A 15,620-nucleotide genomic window follows, 5' to 3' on the forward strand; every position below is an offset into this window, starting at 1 on the left:
ATGTCCGCGGCCGACGTGAGGACGGCGTCGGTGAAGTCGCGGCAGCTAAGCGCTTCGTCGCCGGCATCGTCGAGAGCTAGCGGAGGTGCTAGGGTTTTGACGAGGTGGAGAGGTGGAAGAAGGATTTTTGACCGTGAGGGGACATGTATTTATAAGGAAAATAATGGCACAGCGCAATTACGCAGGTGCCCCTGGCGGTTCACATCTGAGGGACACGTGGCGAACATGCAACACATCGAAAGCAGTTCCATGTTCCCACGCACGCCTGGATTGTCGGGTGGTCGTTCCCACTTCTCTGGGTTTCAGGTAAAAAGGATTTAGCATTGAAAACAGATTAATGTTTGTCTCTGTGTCTTTTGCCGACAAGGACTCGGAGAAGACATTTTGACAGTTTCAATAGAATGCATATGATTTGGATAGATAGACTTAAGACGGGAGAATAGAAAGGTCAGGGTCGGATCACATTCACTTAGTTCAAAAGATTCAACTAGAAGACATGGCTATAAGTGAATGCTGTAGAGGACAGAAACCAAATTAGTACATTCAAGATAAACATGAGGCCATGTTAACATTGAAGACAAACAAAATGCAAAGACTTTGCAAATGTAACGCCATGAGAAAACACTTCTAAAGGAAGAATTTGGTGGTGGCGTTACCCACCATATAGGAAGTATTAGACCTAGACACGATGCACAATTATCGTGGCACTCCGAAGTCAAATTCCATGTTAATGTATTCACACTCAGAATGTAAGTCTTCATTGATTGAAGATATACTTTACTTCGTGTGTTGCACATCTAAGTCATCAACATGCATAAGTGTTAGGATGTGTGCCTGATCACAGGACATTTGAGGATTCCAAGATATTTAGCTCACACGTAACTTGCAAAACCTTTTCTTATCCAAGGGCTTTGTGAAGATATCTGCCATTTGCTCTTCAGTGTTGACGTGTATGATATCAATATCTTCCTTCATGACATGATCTCTGAGAAAGTGATGACGAATTTCAATGTGCTTTGTCTTCGAGTGCTGAACTGGGTTGTTGGCAATCTTGATGGCGCTTTCGTTGTCGCAGTAGAGTGGCACTTACTTCAGATGAATGCCATAGTCTTTGAGTGTTTGCTTCATCCATAGAAGCTGAGCGCAGCAAGACCCAGCAGCAATGTATTCAGATTCAGCAGTGGAGAGAGATACACAGTTATGCTTCTTTGAAGACCAACATACAAGTGATCGTCCTAGAAAATGACATGTGCCTGATGTAGACTTGCGATCCACCTTGTCACCAGCATAATCAGCATCCGAGAAACCAACCAGATCAAACTCTGAGCCCTTTGGATACCATAATCCTAATGTTGGGGTGTAAGCCAAATATTGAAGAATTCGCTTCACAGCTAAGTGATGTGATTCCTTTGGTGCCGCTTGGAATCGAGCACACATGCAAACACTAAGCATAATGTCTGGCCTAGATGCACATAGATAAAGTAAAGAACCAATCATGGAGCGGTATACCTTTTGATCAAACTCTTTACCATTGTCGTCAGGACCCAGATGGAGTTTAGCTGGCATTGGCGTCGTGTAACCTTTGCAATCTTGCATTCCAAACTTCTTCAGGCAATCTTTGAGGTATTTCTCTTGAGATATGAAGATATTGCTGCGTTGCTGTCGTATTTGAAGACCAAGGAAGAACTTCAACTCACCCATCATGGACATCTGATATTGCTCTTGCATCATGTATCCAAACTCATCACTGTATTTCTGATTAGTGCAGCCGAAGATAATGTCATCCACATTTATTTGGCATACAAATAGTTCACCATCATATGTCTTCGTGAAGAGCGTGGGATCCAGGGAACCAGGTTTGAAGCCTTTGCTCTTCAGAAAGTCCTTGAGTGTGTCATACCAAGCACGAGGGGCTTGTTTGAGGCCATACAGTGCCTTGTTAAGCTTATAAACCATGTCAGGATGTTTTGGATCTTCAAAGCCAGGCGGTTGTGCAACATACACTTCTTCTTCAATCTTGCCATTGAGAAAGGCACTCTTCACATCCATTTGATACAGAAGAATGTTATGATGGTTTGCATAGGCCAGCAGTATGCGTATAGCTTCAAGCCTAGCCACAGGAGCAAATGTTTCATCAAAGTCAATTCCTTCAACTTGAGTGTATTCTTGAGCAACGAGACGAGCCTTGTTTCTGACAACTTGACCATGCTCATCTTGCTTGTTGCTTTAGTACCTATGATATTGTGCTTACGAGGATCAGGACGCTTGACCAGTTCCCATACATTATTCAACTTAAATTGTTGAAGCTCTTCTTGCATAGCTTGAATCCATTCAGGTTCCATGAAGGCTTCATCAACTTTCTTGGGTTCAGATATTGAAACGAATGCGAAGTGCCCACAAAAATTTGCTAGTTGTGTTGCCCTTGAACGAGTGAGTGGACCAGGTGCATTGATGCTATCAATTATTTTCTCAACCTATACTTCATTTGCAACACGAGGATGAACAGGACGAAGATTTTGCTCTTGCTGATCATTGTCATCGTTAGAAGGATTGTATTCAGGCTGAGCATTGTCTTCAGGTTGATCAGGTGCAGAGATGATGAGTTCCTCTTCGGGTTGTGCTTCAGACAGTATGATTTCTACAGTTCCCATAAGCTTGATGGATTCACTGGATGGAACTTCATCTAGCACATTTGGCAGGTGCTCTCTTTGCGAGCCATTAGTCTCATCGAACCGCACATCCACAGTTTCAACCACTTTATAGTGAAAGAGGTTGAAGACTCTGCAGGAGTGTGAATCCTTTCCGTATCCAAGCATAAAACCTTCATGTGCTTTCGGTGCAAATTTTGAAGTGTGATGTGGATCCTTGATCCAGCACCTGGCACCAAATACTCTGAAGTAACTGACATTTGGCTTCTTACCAGTGAGGAGCTCATAGGATGTTTTGTTCAGAAGCTTGTGAAGATAAATACGGTTGATGATATGGCATGCAGTATCAATGGCTTCAGGCCAGAACTTTCTTGGAGTCTTGTATTCATCGAGCATCGTCTGGGCCATCTCAATGAGTGTTCTATTCTTGCGTTCCACGATGCCATTTTGCTGCGACGTGTATGGAGCTGAGAACTCATGAGTGATGCCCAAAGTATCAAGATAAGTGTTGAGGCCGGTGTTCTTGAATTCAGTGCCATTGTGACTTCTGATGTGCTTGATCTTGACGCCATAGTTTTTCATGGCTCGATTGGCGAAGCGTCTGAAGACATCCTGCACTTCAGTCTTGTAGAGGATTATATGCACCCATGTATATCTTGAATAATCATCAACAATGATGAAGCCATAGAGACAAGCAGTAGTAGTAAGAGTTGAGTAGTGAGTGGGACCGAAGAGGTCCATGTGTAGCAGTTCGAAGGGTTGAGTCGTTGTCATGATTGTCTTCGAGGGATGCTTGGCCCACGTCATCTTTCCAGCTTCGCAGGCACCGCATAAGTGATCGTTCTTGAACTTGATGCCCTCGATGCCTATGATATGCTTCTTCTTTGCAAGAGTGTGCAAATTCCTCATGCCAGCATGCCCTAGCCTTCGATGCCAGAGCTAGCATTCTTAAGCTTTTGCAAGAAAACATACGACAAGCTGTGGTCCTGCTGAGAAATCTACCATGTACAAATCATCTTTCCGATACCCTTCAAAGACTAGAGACTTGTCAGATTCCATTAGAACAAGGTAACGATATTTTCCAAACATCACAATCATGTTTAAATCGCAAAGCATTAAGATAGACATTAAGTTGAAACCAAGGGATTCAACAAGCATCACTTTATCCATGTGCCGATCCCTTGAGATTGCAACTCTACCTAGACCCAGTACCTTGCTTTTACCAGTACCAGCAAATGTGATGTGACTCTTGTCAGATGGACGTAAGCTTGAGTCCATGAGAAGACTTCGCTTGCCAGTCATGTGATTAGTACATCCACAATCAATAATCCATTCTGAAGCAGCTGGTGTCATACCCTACAGTGCAGTTAGGGGGATAGGCTTCACGAAGAGAATTGTGAAGCATAAACATTTGATGAGAAAGTGGATTATGAAAAATTAGATCGAGGTTAGGACTGATAGGGCAAGTAGCAAGCGACTCAGGAACAAAATACATAATAAGACCATTTGGGCATTTGATCTTGCACCCTACAAGATGTTTAAGGTCCCCATCAATAGCTTCAGACGCATTTGATTTTCGGCTGGAGACCCTTCCCTGCAAAGAAAAGAGTTAAGCTTTCTTAGCCACCCACATCTTCAAGGGTGGCTTCGAAGCAATGAGTCTAAGTGCAACATCTGAGAACTTTGGCTTTGGAGCCCTAGCAAATAGTCTTGCAGGTGGACAATAGTACTCATAAGAATAAGCAGAGTAGTTCTTGGTCTTATGAACATGGCGGTTTGATGAAACACGCTCATATTCATAGGCCTGAGTATGGTTTCCCTGCAAAACATTTGCGTTAGTGCGACTCAGGTGAGTCCTCTGACTGTATGAAGCCTTTGGACCATATGAAGCCCGTGGTCTGGGGTTTGTCCTCTTCACTTGTGGTGTCATGACGACATACACAGGAAGATTTTCCAGACACTTTTTCGGCACCCAGACTTTCTTCATAGGTGGCCCATTCCTGCAGTTAGTACCAATATACCTGTGAAACACTTCACCATTCTGATTCTTAAACAGTTTATAGTTTGCATCAAAGGATTCATCAATAACAATGGGATTAGTACAAGTGAAGCCAGATAGGGTGGATGGATCCACTGAAGGTTCCTTTGCAGCAACCCATGTGGTTTTGGGGTACTGCTCAGGTTTCCAATAAGAGCCATCAGCATTCATTTTCCTTTCGAACCCAACACCCTCTTTCCTAGGGTTTCGGTTCAGGATCTGCCTTTTGAGGACATCACATAGTGTCTGATGCCCTTTGAGACTTTTGTACATCCCTGTTTCAAGCAATGTCTTCAACCTAGCATTTTCATCAACAATAGCAGTGGCATCCTCAGCAGAGGGTTAGTTACCACATCAACAGTTGAAGATATTGCAACAGTAGCAGCAGTAGAACATCCAGCAACAGAAGTAGTGTTGTCATGCTCAATGCATTTAAGACATGGTGGTTCAAATCCTTCCTGAGCTGAACTGATTTGTTTGGCGCGAAGTGACTCGGTTTCCTTTTGAAGATCTTCATGAGCCGCTCTCAATTTCTCAAGATCTTGCTTCCATTGAAGATACTCATAGGAAAGCTTTTCATGAGTTGTTGAGAGCGTTTCATGACGACTTTCAAGTTCCTCATACTTAACATGAAGATTTTTTATGTCTTCAATTAAGGACTGAGATCTAGTCATTTCAGCGTCTAACAGGTCATCGCTTTTGTCTAATGGTTTTTGAATATGTTCCATAGCTTTCTGTTGTTCAGTTGCAATTTTAGCAAGTGTTTTGTAGCTGGGTTTGGAACCACAATCAGAGTCATCTTCACTGGATGTTTGATAGTGAGTAGTGCATGAGTTTACTTTGGCACCGCGTGCCATGAAGCAGTAGGTGGGAGTGGAGTTGTCCTTGTCATTAGCATCGGCGTCGGTGATGAAGTCATTGTCTTCAATGTTGAAGATGGACTTGGCAACGTAGGCTGTAGCCAGACTTGCAACGCCAGAATCGGACTCCTCCTCAGACTCCACCTCCGCCTCCTCAGAAGCAGACTCCTCCTCTGAATCCATTTCCTTGCCAACAAACGCACGAGCCTTGCCAGATGAGCTCTTCTTGTGTGATGAAGACTTTGATGAAGACTTGGAAGAAGACTTTGAGTATTTCTTCTTCTTCTTGTCGTCAGAATCATATTCCTTGCTCCTCTTCTTCTTCTTCTTCTTCTTGTTCTCATTGTCCCACTTCGGACACTCAGAGATGTAGTGACCAGGTTTCTTGCACTTGTGGCATGTTCTCTTCTTGTAGTCATGAGCAGAAGCTTCATCATTCCTTGAGCTGGATCGTGAGGACTTTCTGAAACCTTTCTTCTTGGTGAATTTCTGGAACTTCTTCACAAGCATAGCAAGCTCCTTTCCAATGTCTTCAGGATCATCAGAACTGCAATCAGATTCTTCTTCAGATGAGGAAACAACTTTTGCCTTCAAAGCACAAGTTCGCCCATAGTTGGGACCGTAGATGTCTCTTTTCTCAGAAAGCTGAAACTCATGTGTGTTGAGCCTTTCAAGTATGTCAGACGGATCGAGTGTCTTGAAGTCAGGGCATTCTTGAATCATTAGGGCTAGGGTGTCAAACGAGCTGTCAAGTGATCTCAGGAGTGTCTTGACGACTTCATGCTTGGTGATCTCAGTAGCACCGAGGGCTTGAAGCTCATTTGTGATGTCAGTGAGTCGATCAAACATGAGCTGAACATTCTCATTGTCATTTCTCTTGAAGCGGTTGAAGAGGTTGCGAAGGACACTGAATTTTTGATCTCTCTGGGTTGAGACGCCTTCGTTGACCTTGGAGAGCCAGTCCCAGACTAGTTTGGATGTTTCCAGAGCACTCACACGGCCATACTGTCCTTTGGTCAGATGACCACAGATGATGTTCTTGGCAGTGGAATCCAGTTGAACGAACTTCTTGACATCAGCAGCGGTGACACCTTCACCAGCCTTGGGGACGCCATTCTTGACGACATACCAGAGGTCGACATCAATGGATTCTAGATGCATGCGCATCTTATTCTTCCAGTAGGGATATTCAGTTCCATCAAAGACTGGGCACGCAGCGGAGACTTTGATTATCCCTGCAGTCGACATAGCTAAAACTCCAGGTGGATAAACCGAATCGCACAGAACAAGGGAGTACCTTGCTCTGATACTAACTAAAAGTGCTAGTGATCGACTAGAGGGGAGTGAATAGGCGATTTTTATGAAAGTCTTCAAAAACATGGAAGTTTCGAAGACAAACGATAGAAATAAACCTATTACCATGCAACAGAAGGTAGACTAAACTAAGAATGCCATAGTCAAGTATTCAATGAAATGAAAGCACAAAGACTAATAGCAGCTAGGAAGTATAGATTAGGATGGAAGATAGTATGGAGCCAATCAGGACAAGCAGTCACACAGTGAAGACAAATAGATAATGCAAACATGCAATGACTTCGGAAGGACCAATCTGCAAATAAAGAGATGGGAAGGATAGAACCAATGGCTCGTTGAAGACAATGATTTGTTGGACCAGTTCCAGTTGCTGTGACAACTGTACGTCTGGTTAGGGAGGCTGAGATTCAACTCAGAAGACCGCGTCTTCACCTTATTCCCCTTGAGCTAAGGACACACAGTCCTCGCCCAATTACTCTGGTAAGTCTTCAAGGTAGACTTCCAAACCTTCACAGACTTCATTCACCGGCGATCCACAATGACTCTTGGATGCTCAGAACGCGACGCCTAACCGGCTGGAGGATTCACAGTCCTCAAGTGTAATAAGTCTTCAGATCACACAGACAAGAAGACTTAAGTGATGCCTAACACTCTTTGGCTCTGGGTGTTTAGGGCTTTGTCCTCGCAAGGATTTCTCTCTCAAAGACTTTGAGGTGGGTTGCTCTCAAACGACAAAAGCTGTGCACTAACTCTGAGCAGCCAACCAATTTATGGTGTAGGGGGTGGGCTATTTATAGCCACTAGGCAACCCGACCTGATTTGTCCGAAATGACCCTGGGTCACTAAGGAACTGACACGTGTTCCAACGGTCAGATTTCAAACACACACGACAACTTTACTTGAGCTACAAGCAAAGCTGACTTATCCAGCTCTGGATAAGATTTGCTCTCATTGTCTTCGCTCAAAGACATAGGATTTTGGTTAAGCATCACTTCAGTCATTCTGACTGGTTTACTTGGACCCCACTTAACAGTACGGTGGTTCCTATGACTCAACAAAGAAGAAAAAGAACGACGAAACAACTAAGTCTTCGCGCTCCATAGTCTTCACGCGATGTCTTCTCTTGTCATAGTCTTCAATGTGAATGTCTTCACATACCACCTTTGACTTCAATGTCTTCATACATTTTTAGGGGTCATCTCTGGTAGGAAAACTGAATCAATGAGGGACTTCTACCTGTGTTATCCTACAATTCTCACAAACACATTAGTCCCTTAACCAGGTTTGTCATCAATACTCCAAAACCATCTAGGGGTGGCACTAGATGCACTTACAAGTAGGCACCTCTCGAGTAGTAGTAGTCGTCATCGACAGTGGCGTCTGGCTCCTGGGCTCCAACGTCTGGTCGCAGCAATCGAGTATAGAAAGGGGAAAAGAGGGAGCAAAGCAACCATGAGTACTCATCCAAAGTACTCGCAAGCAAGGAGCTACACTACATATGTATGCATTGGTATCAAATGGATTAAGGGTATCATATGTGGACTGAACTGCAGAATGCCGTAATAAGAGGGGGATAGCTAGTCCTTTCGAAGACTACGCTTCTGGCCACCTCCATCTTGTAGCATGTAAAAGAGAGTAGATGGTAAGTTCACCAAGTAGCATCATGTAGCATAATCCTACCCGGCGGTCTTCTCCTCGTCGCCCTGTTAGAGAGCGACCACGGGGTTGTATCTGGCACTTGGAAGGGTGTGTTTTATTAAGTATCCGATTCTAGTTGTCATAAGGTCAAGGTACAACTCCAAGTCGTCCTGTTACCGAAGATCATGACTATTCGAATAGATTAACTTCCCTGCAGGGGTGCATCACATTTCCCAACACGCTCGATCCCCTTTGTCCGGACACACTTTTCTGGGTCATGCCCGGCCTCGGAAGATCAACATGTCGCAGCCCTACCTAGGCACAACAAAGAGGTCAGCACGCCGGTCTAAATCCTATGGCGCATGGGTCTGGGCCCATCGCCCTTTGCACACCTGCACGTTGCGAACGCGGCCGGAAGCAGAACTAGCCCCCTTAATACAAGAGCAGGCTTACGGTCCAATCCGGCGCGCGCCGCTCAGTCGCTGACATCACGAAGGCTTCGGCTGATACCACGACGTCGAGTGCCCATAACTGTCCCCGCGTAGATGGTTAGTGCGTATAGGCCAGTGGCCAGACTCAGATCAAATACCAAAATCTCGTTAAACATGTTATCTTGAAATAACTGCGAACACCGACCAGGGCCAGGCGCACCTCTCTCCTAGGTGGTCTCAACCTGCCCTGTCGCTTCGCCACAAAGATCCACACAGAGGGATGTCGGGAAAGTATGTCCTTCCAGCCCCCAATTCGTGAATCAACCGCGGGTACTCCTCGAGCCAACCCATCTTTTGTCACCACAAGTATCATATATTATGTATAAGTATATACCCGTGACCACCTCCCAAGTGATCACAGCCCGATAGTATAGCATGGCAGACAGACAAGAATGTAGGGCCACTGATGATAATCTAGCATCCTATACTAAGCATTTAGGTTTGCAGGTAAGGTATCAACAGTTGTAGCAACAATGACAGGCTATGCATCAAAATAGGATTAACGGAAAGCAGTGACATGCTACACTACTCTAATGCAAGCAGTATAGAGGAGAGTAGGCGATATCTGGTGATCAAGGGGGGGTGCTTGCCTGGTTGCTCTGGCAAGAGAGAGGGGTCGTCAACACCGTAGTCGTACTGGGTAGCAGCGGCGTCGGTCTCGGTGTCTAGCGAGAGAAGAGGGGGAAGAAACAATAAATTTAATGCAAACAAATGCATGACGATGCATGACATGACAAAGTGTGATGCTAGGTGTGCCCTAACGCAGTACGAGGTGGTACTGGTGAAGGGGGAAAAATCCAAGAAAGTATTCCCGGTGTTTTGCATTTTTGGACAGATGAACCGGAGGGGGAAAGTTGCGTGTTCGCTGTGCTACGGATGTGTGGCGGGCGAACGGGCTACGTATCCGGATTCGTCTCGTCGTTCTGAGGAACTTTCATGTACAAAGTTTTTCCATCCGAGCTACGATTTATTCTATATTAATTTTAAAAGATTTAAATCATTTTTAGGATTTATTTAATTACTTAAATTAAACATTATCCACAATAGTGTTTGCTGACGTCAGCATGACGTCAGCAGTCAATGTTGACCGTTGACCTGGTCAACCTGACGTGTGGGTCCAGTGGGACCCACCTGTCATTCTCTACTTAGGTTAATTAGGGTTTAGGTTAATTAGCTAGGATTAATTAGTTGTTTAGTTTAATTAATAAAAATTAATTAAGTTAATTATTATTATTTAATTCTTTTTTCTTTTTTTTAAATCGTTCTCAGGGGCTGGGCTCACTTGTCGTTGGGCCAGGGGGGCAAATCGGGCGTGTGGGCTCGCGGGCGCGACCACGAGCGCCCGTCGGGGCGAGCCCGGGCACTGGCCTCGGGTGCGGCCAGCGCAGCGGCCGCCGGCGGTTACGGCAGGGCAAATGGGGCTACGAGGTTGGCGGCGATGGCGTTGCTGGTGACAACAGCGAGCCGGGCGTATGTGGTGGTTGGCCGCGGGCGAGCGGTAGCGAGCAGGGCCGCGGTGGTGTGCGGCTATGCGAGGGGGAAAGGCGGCAGCGGGGCGTTGCTGCTGCTACAGCAGCACCGAGTGGCGAGCGAAGCTGGCGCGGGGCCAAGGAGGGGTTGCGCGACGGAGGAAGTGGTAGGAGCGCGGCGTGGGCGAGTGCGAACAGCGGGCACCTGGCAAGGCAGGGCGATGGTGCGGGCGAGGTGCAGTGGGGAAGGCAGAGCTCGCGCGGCTTCGGGTGCGGGTTGTGGCGTGCTGAGGCATGGCCAAACGGGCGAGCGGGCGCGCAGCGCGATGCGGGTGGCGTGCGTGCGACGTGGCCGTGGCTAGGAGCACGTGCTCGAGGGAGACAGGAGGAGGAGAGGGGGAAGCTCACGGTGGAGTGGTAGGGTATGGGGCAATGGTGCTCGGGGGGAAGATGGAGACGCCGGCGATGTGAAGCAGCTCCGGCGAGGAGGTCCGGTGAGGTCCAAGCGGGCCCCGGGCGGCGACAGGGCGGCGTGGATTGGTGATGGGTCGAGGCCACGGCTTCCGACGAGCTGGTGACGAGGCTCCGCGGCATCGGGGGCATTCACGCAGAGGCGGGAGGGCGTCCCGGCGAGGGGGCCCCGGCGTAGTGGTCGCGGCGTAGTGGCCGCGGGGGTCGATGGCGGCGTCGGGCCGATAGGATCGGGGGTTTGCCCCGATCCAAATCGGGCAGAGGAGGGAGAGAGAGAAGTGCGAGGGGGGAATGGGGATCGGGCTAGGGTTCGGTGCCCCCGGGGGTTATAGGCCAGGGGAGGGAGTGGGCCGGCCTGGTAGGCCACTGGCTGGGCCGAGGTCCAGTTGGCCTGGGGGGTTTTTCTTTTTCTTTTTATTTTATTTTCCCTTTTCCCTTTTCTGTTTGCTTTTATTTCTTTAATACTTTATAGTTTAAAAAATAAAACCTACTCCTAAAATGAAGTTACAATTTCAACTACTGCCTTAAAAAGTTTTACCCCTGGACAAAATAGTTTAATATTTTATAAAATTCAAAAGGCATTTATTTATTTGTTTTAGCTACTGTTTTATTCATTTTAGTTTACTTAAACATTTTATAAAAGTGTGATTTCTCGACAATAATTACCTATGCATTATTTGGCACCACCCGAACATTTTAGTTTTAATATTTGAAAACCTTTAACGTTTGACTTGATTTCGAATTTTGAATTCGAACGAGATTTGAATCAGAGTGAGTTTAGTAACAATAGCAGTGGTGACGTGGCATTATTAGTAGAGGGTTAATGTAGCTTAATTATTCGAACGTCACACCGGCTCCCCTCGTCGCCCGCCCCGCCGGGGCACCCTCCCCTGCTCCGCGCCGCCGCGCTGCTGCAGCGCCTCCTCCCGCCCGTGGCCAGCAGCTCCGTCGTCTTGCCGCTTGCCGTCGCGCTCAAGCTCGCTGCGCACAAGGGTCGCGCTGGTCCTGCTCCTGCTGCGGCCCAGGGCGGAGCGCCTGGTCTTCGGCGAAGGGGATGGATTCCACGCTGCTGTCCGCGGCAGCGAGCAGCGCCATGGCGAGGGCGGCGAGCAGGAGGGCCGAGGGCGGAGGCGGCGAGCGGCAGGCACTACTAGGAAAAGGCCTACTAATGGCGCACCAGTTTTGCCTACTAATGGCGCATCACTGGTGCGCCATTAGTAGCACGCCACTAGTAATTTTTACTAATGGCGCACCACTGGTGCGCCATTAGTATCTGGTATACTAATAGTGCACCATCCAGTGCGCCATTAGTATATAACACCATGTGTCATTAGTGTGCCTCCCAGGGGCCATATTTAACCATGTGCTTTGGCACACTAATGGCGCACTGCGGATGGATGCGCCATTAGTATACTTGGCATACTAATGGCGCACTCTGTAGTGATGCGCCATTAGTATGAATATTATGTTTTATTTTTTTTACTTTTCTGATTTTTGCACATGTTACAAAATATATTATTTGACAGAATATAGACAGTAGCACACAATAACAACAGATTCATCGAATACAATAGAAGATTAGTCTCCGAATACAATTCATCATATTAGTCTCCGAATTCAAAAGACCGAACAAAGATAAAACATTACAAGTCTCGAGACCGCGAGCATCGAGTTTGTCGGAAGTAATACTAATCCTAACAAGTCCTACTAATCATCATCATACAACTTCTACTCGTTATTCATAACAAGTCATACGATCATCATCTTGATAGTCATCGAACCAACCCTACTTAATTGTTCTTAGCACATGATCATCAGTATTAGGCAGGACCTAAATACCCTATTTAAGCTAAAATAGCATAAAACAATATAGACCCTGACTCTTCATTATGGAGAATGGAGAACATCATGTCTCCAATTCTTGCGCTTCGCTTCCTTTTGCTTCCAAGAAGCTCCTTACGACTGTCCATACATTTTTTCCATCCTTTGATTTTCATGTCTCCACTTCTTTTAGAGATCTTGTATGGACAGTTGAGATTCGTAGGACGACCTGGCTGTATGTTCAAAACATTAACACTACCTTTCAGATACATCATATGAGGCACACAATTCTCTGGGATTATCTGTTGAAAAACATAGTGATAACTTCATAGTTAGAAATGATGTACTAGTTTTACAAGTATGCAAAAGATGCACGGATGTCATAATAGTAAAAATCTTATCTTACCAGGGTATCTCCATGGTAGTTACCGTAGTTGAACACATGCACTAGTGGCACATATTTACTATAATGTTGAGGAGTTTGATTGTAGATATTGTAATTCTCAATGTCAGTACAAAATCCGACCAAATGATTTTTCTCCTTGTAAGTTGTTAATTCGGAGCCATCGGTGTAGTGAGTTTTGTCTACCATCTCCCGCACATTCTTTGAACAATAAATAAACTATCAATGAAAATAAGCTGTCAACTATTTTGAAATAAACAATATAAATTAGCTAATAACTATGTTTGAGAAACTCACATAGCGGTAGAACTGGAGGCGTATCAACAAGGACCCAAATGTCCATATTGTCTTGGTTGGTGTCAGGATTACCAAGATCCATGGTGATAAGCATACCCTCATCAAAACCATACATCTTGCAAAATGCTTCCCAATTTTTGCAACCAAAATGGGTTACGCTCTCAGAATTATATAGATTTACTTCAAAGTCCACATCGTGATGAGTCCTTAGGTGAATTTTCTTTGTTTCAGAAATTTCATGGTCTTCAAAATCCATCCTCTCCAAGACATGGTGTCTTGCATGGCATGGGATAAGCTATACTCGAATTGTAAAAGATGAAAATTACACGTTGAAATAGTTGAAGTCATGCTTAATTATGAAAATAACACTTGTCGTCGTTGTGTACCGTTTCAACTTCGAAGGTCTCCTCGAGCTTAATGCTGAAGCACCGATCATCGTCCAGGTGAGGCATGTCGCACAGACCTCGATCGTCGTGGCACCAGTCGCACTCCATCGAGAGACTTTCGTCGTCCGATGATGATGACGACATATCCTACGTTCATAATTCAAAACTACATCATTTAGCGTTTGTCGACACCGAGGCATCCTAAAAGCTAAGCTTTTATCATTTAGGGTTTGTCGACGCCGAGGCACCCTAAAAGCCTAAGCTTTCATCATTTATGTTCTTATCGACACCGAGGCACCCTAAAAGCCAAGGTTTTATCATTTAGGGTTTGTCGACGTCGAGGCACCCTAAAAGCCTAAGCTTTCATCATTTAGGTTTTGTCGACGCCGAGGCACCCTAAAAGCCTAAGCATACATCATTTAGGTTCTCATCGACACCGAGGCACCCTATAGAAGCCAAGTTAAGTTTTCATCATTTAGGGTTTATCGATGCCGAGGCACCCTAGGTTGGGCCTAATCACTTGGCACTAATCACTTGGCTCTATTGCCACCTATGTTGGGTTTATCATCTAGGGTTTATCAATGCTAACGAGAATTCTAAGTTGGGCCTAATCACTTGGCTCTATTGCCACCTATGGTTTAATGCAGCAAGAATGGCGGGGCAGTTGATCCTACTTAATTAAGTACTAAGATACCCCGGCCCATGCATTAGTAGCAAGTACCCCATATGTCCGATTTTTAGCAAAGTCATGCTAAAATTCACGGAAAATTTCAGCATGACCTTTGCTGAAAATAAGACATATGGAGTACCCGAATTTTCTGGAACGGAAGTTAATCGACATTTCGGCAAACTCAAGGGCCTCTCGGGGTACCTGCAAAATCATCACGACACGATGGTCGGAGACAAAACCCAGCAAACTAGCACCACAATGTGCCTCTACTTTCATATGGATGAAAAGGCCACAGACCATATGGTCCTCTGCTTTCATATGGACAAAAATCAGCTCAACTTATGTGAGCTTCCATTCCAGATCTAATAGGTCACCCAACAAAAAATCATGAATAGTTTTAGCTGGAAAAAAATCATGGATTGTTGTTAACTGAAAATTAGTGAAAGAAACTGTTGCTGATCATGGATTACTGTTAATTAAAAATAGAGCATCTGGCTTGTCTTATCATGTTTACTAAGTCCACAAAAATGAATAGGTTCAGTAAACTTGAAGTACTCAACACTAAACATGGTTCAGAGCTCACTACACTACACTACATCGTGCAATGGTTCAGACCTCACTACACTAGAGCAAGCTCACTACACTACACTACACTACACTACACATGCTTAAACTCTGAACATAAACAAACACCAGCAATGCAATATGTAAACTACCTCTGTTTCTAGGCAACAAGAGTTATCATCAATGCTTTTGAGTTTATTAAGTACCTTCAGTTCTGAGTTTTAAATGTCAAAAGAGCTTCACAGAATCTTGAATCCTCCAAATCACTCTTAACAGTTCTGCATTATACAAAGGCAGCAATGAGCCAATGATATCAGTAGCAATAATAGGTGCTTACATTCTCATAACGTTAGTATTAGTTAACCAAAATTCAACCTACAGAGTTCTAGTACAGTGAGTAACTCCCAATTCTTTTAATAGAAGCACAATTAACAACACAACTAGGGAGTCTAGGACAATGCCACCAGATAGAATTTGAAGGAAAAACGTTCTTCCAGAACCTTCAAGCCACAATCATACATAGAGTGGCTGATCATATAAGCTATATTTA

This window comes from Triticum aestivum, chromosome 7A (genome assembly GCF_018294505.1).
Source record: "Triticum aestivum cultivar Chinese Spring chromosome 7A, IWGSC CS RefSeq v2.1, whole genome shotgun sequence".
NCBI classification, from domain to species: domain Eukaryota; kingdom Viridiplantae; phylum Streptophyta; class Magnoliopsida; order Poales; family Poaceae; genus Triticum; species Triticum aestivum.